This window comes from Canis lupus, chromosome 16 (genome assembly GCF_048164855.1).
Source record: "Canis lupus baileyi chromosome 16, mCanLup2.hap1, whole genome shotgun sequence".
In the NCBI taxonomy this organism is placed as follows: domain Eukaryota; kingdom Metazoa; phylum Chordata; class Mammalia; order Carnivora; family Canidae; genus Canis; species Canis lupus.
Genome location: NC_132853.1, coordinates 52,946,619 through 52,953,481, shown reverse-complemented (window position 1 = coordinate 52,953,481; position 6,863 = coordinate 52,946,619). Strand labels below are relative to the sequence as shown.

The 6,863-nt window shown below is 38.5% G+C and overlaps 1 long non-coding RNA gene across 1 annotated transcript; it reads right to left on the bottom strand.

Annotated features, from left to right (window-relative positions):
- Positions 1–2,559: 2,559 nt before the first annotated feature.
- LOC140607560 (uncharacterized) lies at positions 2,560–5,490 on the bottom strand. The gene is made up of 2 exons (XR_012009530.1): positions 4,962–5,490; positions 2,560–3,097 (listed from the first exon to the last, which is right to left on the bottom strand). It is a non-coding gene; the product is annotated as an uncharacterized lncRNA (long non-coding RNA).
- Positions 5,491–6,863: the final 1,373 nt, after the last annotated feature.

The following is a 6,863-nucleotide window of genomic DNA, read 5'->3' as shown; positions in this document are numbered from 1 at the left end:
AGGGGCAGAGGGAGAAAGGAGCAGACTCCCCGCTGAGCAGGGAGCCTGACATGGGGCTTCATGCCAGGATTCTGGGATCATGACCTCAGCTGAAGGCAGACACTCAACCAACTGAGCCACCCAGGTGCCCCCATTGGTGATGTCTTTAATGAAAGTTTAGAAAAAAGCAGAGTTTAAACCATTTGATGATTGCTATATAGAAACTCAGATGTGTTTTGCAGAAATAATACACTTTTTATAAACTTGTACTGGAAGACTTTTGTTTCTGTCCTTTAAAATGTGGCAGTGTTAATAATCTGACTTTTCTCCTGATTGGGAACAAATCCTACATTTGATAAGGTACTTGTACCTAGAAGAAACATTATATGTTCTCATTCATTTGGGGAATATAAATAATAGTGAAAGGGAATAGAAGGGAATGGAGAAGAAATGGGTGGGAAATATCAGAAGGGGAGACAGAACATGAAGACTCCTAACTCTGGGAAACGAACTAGGGGTGGTAGAAGGGGAGGAGGGCATGGGGTGGGGGTGACTGGGTGACGGGCACTGAGAGGGGCACTTGACGGGATGAGCACTGGGTGTTATTCTGTATGTTGGCAAATTGAACACCAATAAAAAATAAATTTATTATTAAAAAAAGAAAAAAAAAGAAATCTTAACAGCACTTCATACTCACTGGGATTGCTGTAATCAAAAGACAAATAATAACAAGTGTGGGTGAGGATGTAGAGAAACGAGCTCTCATTCTCTGCTGGTGAGATTATAAAATGGTGCAGCCACTTTGGAAAATAGTCCAACAGTTAAGTAAGAATTACCACACGAACCAGAAATTCCACCCATAGGTATACACCCAAGAGAAATGGCAACACGTGTCCACATAAAAACTTATACATGAATATTTTTTAACAGCATTATTCATTATAGTCAAAAGACAGAAACAGCAAAAATGTCCATCAGCTGATGAATGAGTAAATAAAATGTGGTATTTCCATATAATAATAGTCAAAAGATGGAAACAGAAGAAATGGTCCATCAGCTGATGAATGAGTAAACAAAATGTAATATTTCCATACAATGGAATATTATATAGCTTTAAAAGGAATGAAGCACTGATACACAATACAACTAGATGAATTTTGAAAATATTATACTAAGTGAAAGAAGCCACTTACAATCCAGGTTTTATGGTTCCATTTATATGAAATGTGCAGAAAAGGCAATCTATAAAGTCAGAAAGTAGATTAGTAGTTGCTTAAGGCTGGTAAAGGGGATGATGGAATTTGGGGGTGATAGCTAAAGGATGTGGATTGTTGAATATATTCTAAAATGTATTAGTTGGACATATCTGTTAATATACTAAAAAATTGACGTATTTTAAATGCCATACAATTTTAATTGTATGGTGTTGAATTACAGCTAAAGAAAGCTCTAACAAAAATATAAATTGATGCTTACATGCTTTGACTTTACATATATATATATATATATATATATATATATATATTTTTTTTTTTTTGTAAAAGAGAATGGACCTATGGAAAAATTCTTTTGCAGCAACCAGGCATGCAGGACTCTGCAGTTCTAGGAAGTACATGTATTTCCTTTTCCCAACTTTTACTGATCTTGTCCCTATCTGGAAAGTTTTTCCACTGTATAAAGCCTTCTCATTCTCTGTGGTCTACCAGCAATGCTCTTTTCTTCTGTGAAGCCTTCCTTGATGAATCTGTCTGAAGACTTTTTCCTTGGTATTCTTACAGAACTGATGGGTAACTATCATCTCCTGAATGTTGATCAGAAGCATCTCTTAGATATTACTTAATTGAAATCATTTTATAGATGAGAGCACAGACATATATAGAAGAAGAGTGCCTTACTCAAAGTCACACCACTATTTTAAATATCATCAAGGTTTCTCTATAGAGTCTTGACACCAAGAATGAAGTGCCTCCAACCCTCAAAAAATGAACAGGGAAAAAAATTATGTTTTTTCCTTAATTTTGTCACCATAAAATCATCTTCTTGCTCTGATACACCTGACATTTCTTGCTTGATTGTGGAACTACAGGAGGTGATATTGGAGGAAAGAAGGTCTCTCTGGGAGGCAGAAGGTGATGCTGGAAAAGCAGGCCAATTTAGAGCTTTATGGTAGGTTTGAATTTCAGCTCTGAAGATTTCTTATACCCTTCCATCCTATTTCTAGTAAAGATATGTGTGTTATAGGGATAACCAAATTTTTTTTTAAGATTTTATTTATTTATTCATGATAGACACAGAGAGAGAGAGAGGCAGAGACACAGGCAAAGGGAGAAGCAGGCTTCATGCAGGGAGCCCGATGTGGGACTCGATCCCAGGTCTCCAGGATAAGGCCCTGGGCTGAAGGCAGCGCTAAACCGCTGAGCCACTTGGGGATCCCGGGAAAACCAAATTTAAATGGTGATTGTTTCCTGTATGAGATAATACCCATGATCTTTATAACTTCTCCCTTGCATAATGTTCAGAGACATGATGTATGCATGATGTAAAAGAGGTAATAGATGGAAAAAAGAGAATAGCACAGGCTTTATGGGAATTCATTTTTAATCCAGTTAACCATGTAGATTTTGAGAGAACAAATTGGATCTGAAGGGGTCTAGTTCTTGGACCTATGGTAACAAACTTGTTCTTTTCTGTGTCTCCAGAAGAAATGATGGGTGTAAAGTAAGTAATACCTCTCTGCCTCATGGTCCTTCTATGAGAGTGCATTAGAAACTATAGAAGCTAAATTTCTGGAAGTTGCAATATAGAGTTTATAAGAATTATAATCTACATTTTCTCAACTTAGTTTAAAAATTATCTTTCTGTTTTTATGGCATCCTTACTGTTGTACTAAGAGTCACAGGCAGTTAAAAAAAAAGGCACTGGGTGTTGTTCTGTATGTTGGCAAATTGAACACCAATAAAAAATAAATTTATTATTTTAAAAAATGGCACATGAGATGGTCTCTGTCTTTGAAAGCACTCCACTCTCTTTTTCTTCTCCTGCCTGCTCTAATGTGGATCAGCAGGCAAGGGAAGTTGCTTCTCTTGGCACGGAGTGTCCTGTCCTCCAAATTCTCTTTCTGCAAATGAAGGCAGAGATATAAATCAGGTCAGTCCTCTTATTCCAATCTATTTTCCATCAGAAAACCCTGAGTAAATCTAATTTTTAAATCTTATTTAGGCAAGTCATCATTGCACCTATTTTCTCCATCAGATAAACACAGAGGGAAGTCTTAGATTTGCAAACCTCCAATATATTATGCGTGACACAGGAAGATCCTTAGGGTAGAAATTCAAAGTGATATTTAGGGGCAGAAATATAACTTGAGAGAGGAAGACCCTGGAGAAGCCACCATGGCCATCCTTGACTTGTTGTTTGCAGGACCTAATATTATTGACATAACTGCATTTTAAGCACTGATTCTGGAATTAGACTGTTAAAGCTGAGCTATACTAATCAGCTGAATTCCAGAGGGGATACAGAACAGGTGTGCTTGGCATTTTGCTCTGTGAATGTTTTTATCCTGTCTTCGATTGGTAATGATAAATCATATGTTCCTAATTCTGTTCTTCTGTGTCTTATTTTTAACTTCATCCCACATCAAGGAAAACAAGACTGAGGGATGACTGCTGGCTTCCTTGTCTCCTCTGCAGATTCCTGAAATTACGTCTTCTAAATACTGTAGGTTTTTAATTCTCCTTGGATTATTTAATCACGAGTGTCTTGGTCCTGTTTGTGGATTCATACGAAGCATCTCATAAAGGTGAAGGAAGGATAAGGACCCAGAGGCCCTTAGAATGGAGGCTATGTTACCATCTTGGCTTGAAGTATGGAAACATCCCTGTGATTACTGTAGCCCTGAAGTTAAAAGGGAATTTTCGGAAAGTTTTAAACCATAGGACTATCTCCAGGGGCTCAGATATTTTATTATTATTATTCCTTCATTATTACTTTAGAAGGAATGAAATCAATTTGGAAATTGATTCGATTCATACAGTAAGAAAAGTATTAGTAGGAGAAAGAATTTTTAAAAATGAAGAAAGAAACATGCATTGATTTGGGAGGAGTGAATTTTATTTCATGCAAAGGTTAAATCACAAAGGAAAAACTAAGAAGATATCCAAAACCAAAAACATTTCCTGTAATTGCTTTTAAAAGTGGGACCAGGAGAAAGGAATATTTTAGTTGTGACTATATTAGGAATGATAGCAATGATAACTGTGGCCCAAAAACATGGAACAGATGACAAGGGGCAAAACTCAGAAAGGAAGCAAATGACTTCCTCAGAGAAAAATCATATCTAGATATTATGGGAAGTCCCTCTTAAAGCTAAAACCAGGGGCACCTGGTGGCTCAGTAGTTGAGCATCTGCCTTTGGCTCAGGTCCTGATCCTGGGGTCCCGGGATCGAGTCCCACATTGGGCTCCTTGTGAGGCGCCTGCTTCTCCCTCTGCCTATGTCTCTGTCTCTCTCTCCATGTTTCTCATGAATAAATAAATACAATCTTAAAAAAAAAAAGAAAGCTAAAACCAGGGGTTTAATGAAAGAAGCAAATTGAGAACCAGAGCTACTTAGAGCAAATTTGGACAATTTGAGAGGGCATCGGTGGGAGGATCAGAATCCAGTCCTGCTAGCACGATTAGGTTGAGCCTGAAGATGACAAGATTATTAAAATGGGGCAGCAGGTTCAGTCTGTACCACTGGGAAACATGCTCTTGGGACTTTTGATTTATGAGTCTGAGCCAGCAGTCTCAAGTTGGCTCTCTTTGTCCTACAATTAGGCCCAGAAACATATTATGTTCTGCTAATACAGTTTTTAAAAATATTCATTTTCAAATGAGTAATTAAAAAAAAAACTGAATAAATCCCTGGACCCAGCACCTCACAGTGCAGCAGTCAGCTGGAGCTGAGCAATGGAAGTCATCCTTGGTGAGAATTCTTACCTCTTTCCTCTGGTTAATGTCTCCATTTGCCCAGCTTCTCTCCTTTATGTCACCCACTTGGCCTCTGCAGGCATTTGGGCCTGTGACATCTGTTAAAAAAGAAAAAGTTATACTTAAAATGAGACAAGCTAAAGGGAGCTGGCTGACACATAAGAGCATAGTCCAGACCTGGGCGAGATAATGGAGTGAGGGAGGGTGTCATGGGGGTAAAGTTAGCCTCCCTCAGCCTTGTAAAATTAGGCCAGCTTTGGGTAAATAAGAGATGATCTTGGTAGACCCAGGAAGCATTAGTTTCATAGCTCTTATTGGTAGATTTTTTTTTTATAATTTTTATTTATTTATGATAGTCATCAGAGAGAGAGAGACAGGCAGAGACATAGGCAGAGGGAGAAGCAGGCTCCATGCACCGGGAGCCTGATGTGGGATTCGATCCTGGGTCTCCAGGATCATGCCCTGGGCCAAAGGCAGGCGCCAAACCACTGCGCCACCCAGGGATCCCTCTTATTGGTAGATTATCATAAGAATCCATCCATCCATCCATCCTCCATCCATCCAGAGCTGTGGGTAGATTATCACAATCCAGAATCCAGAGATGTGTTGTTGAACAAAGAAATTTAAAGAAAAAAGAAAAAAGAAATTTCAGGGATCATGGGTCAGGTGCTCAAATCACTGTAGATAAATGGTTGAATCATGCCAGCTCTGTGGCTATAGGGACTTGCCTGACCTGTGGCAAAGGAGACTATCTATACCTTCTATAAAACTGTTCAAATGAAAAACAGATAAACTCTGGGGCTTGTCAAGACAAAACCTATCAAAAACATGCTTGCAGGACACTAGAATTTCTGGTTTATAGAGCTTGAAGGAAATTTATGGGGATGGCATTGCCAGAAGAAGATAGAACCATAAGAGAAACGGTTTTAGTATGAAGGACCCCACAAGAATACTGTAAGTGGTATTTTTGTTATTTTTATTGTTATGTAATAGAATTTTAAAAATTCAATTAAGGTATTTTAATAGTTGTAACAAAGGGCCTTAACTGAAGTGGAGGACTGTTTATTTCTTTAGGAAAGTAAGTATAATGTGGAAAGTGAGGACATGGGAATATGATGTATTCAGAGAGTAAAATGTTTGTATGTTTTCCAAACTCATATGTTGATTTCCTAGCCTCTATTATTGGTATTATTAGGAGATGAGGGATTATTAGGAGATGGGGATTTTGGGAGAGGCGATCAGTCATGAGTGTGCAGCCCTCATAAAAGAGATTAGTGCCCTTATAAAAGAGATGCCAGAGAGCTCCTTTTTCCCTTCCACCATGTGAGGACATAGTGAGAAGACAGCCATCTGTGACCCAGGAAGTGGGTTCTCATCACCAGATCTGCTGACACCTTGAGCTTACTGGCCTCCAGAATTGTGACAAGTGAATACTGTTTAAGCCACCCAGTCTAGGGGTATTTTTTACTACAGCAGCCTGAATGAACTAAGGCAAAATAAACTTGCATAAGAATAAACACAAGTATAAAGATAGAAGAGAACAGAGGTGATGGAGAAGAGTTAGAGATCAGAAGGAAGCCCACCAAGAATTGTGACCTGCGAAAACTTCCAAAGCTCAGGATATCCAAGAGACATAAGAACAAGGAACAGCAATGAGAACAACAAAAGGGAAACGGACTCATAGCTATAGAGAACAAACTGGTGGTGGCAGAGAGGAGGGATAAGGAGATGAGGGAAAGGGATTAAGAGGTCCTGACTTCCAGTACAAAATAAGCAAGTCATGGGGATGAAAAGTACAGCATAGAGAATTTAGTCAATAATATTATAGTAATTTTTTATGGTGATAGATGGTGGACTACACTTATCATAGTGAGCATTTCTTAATGTATACAATCGTAGAAACACTATGTT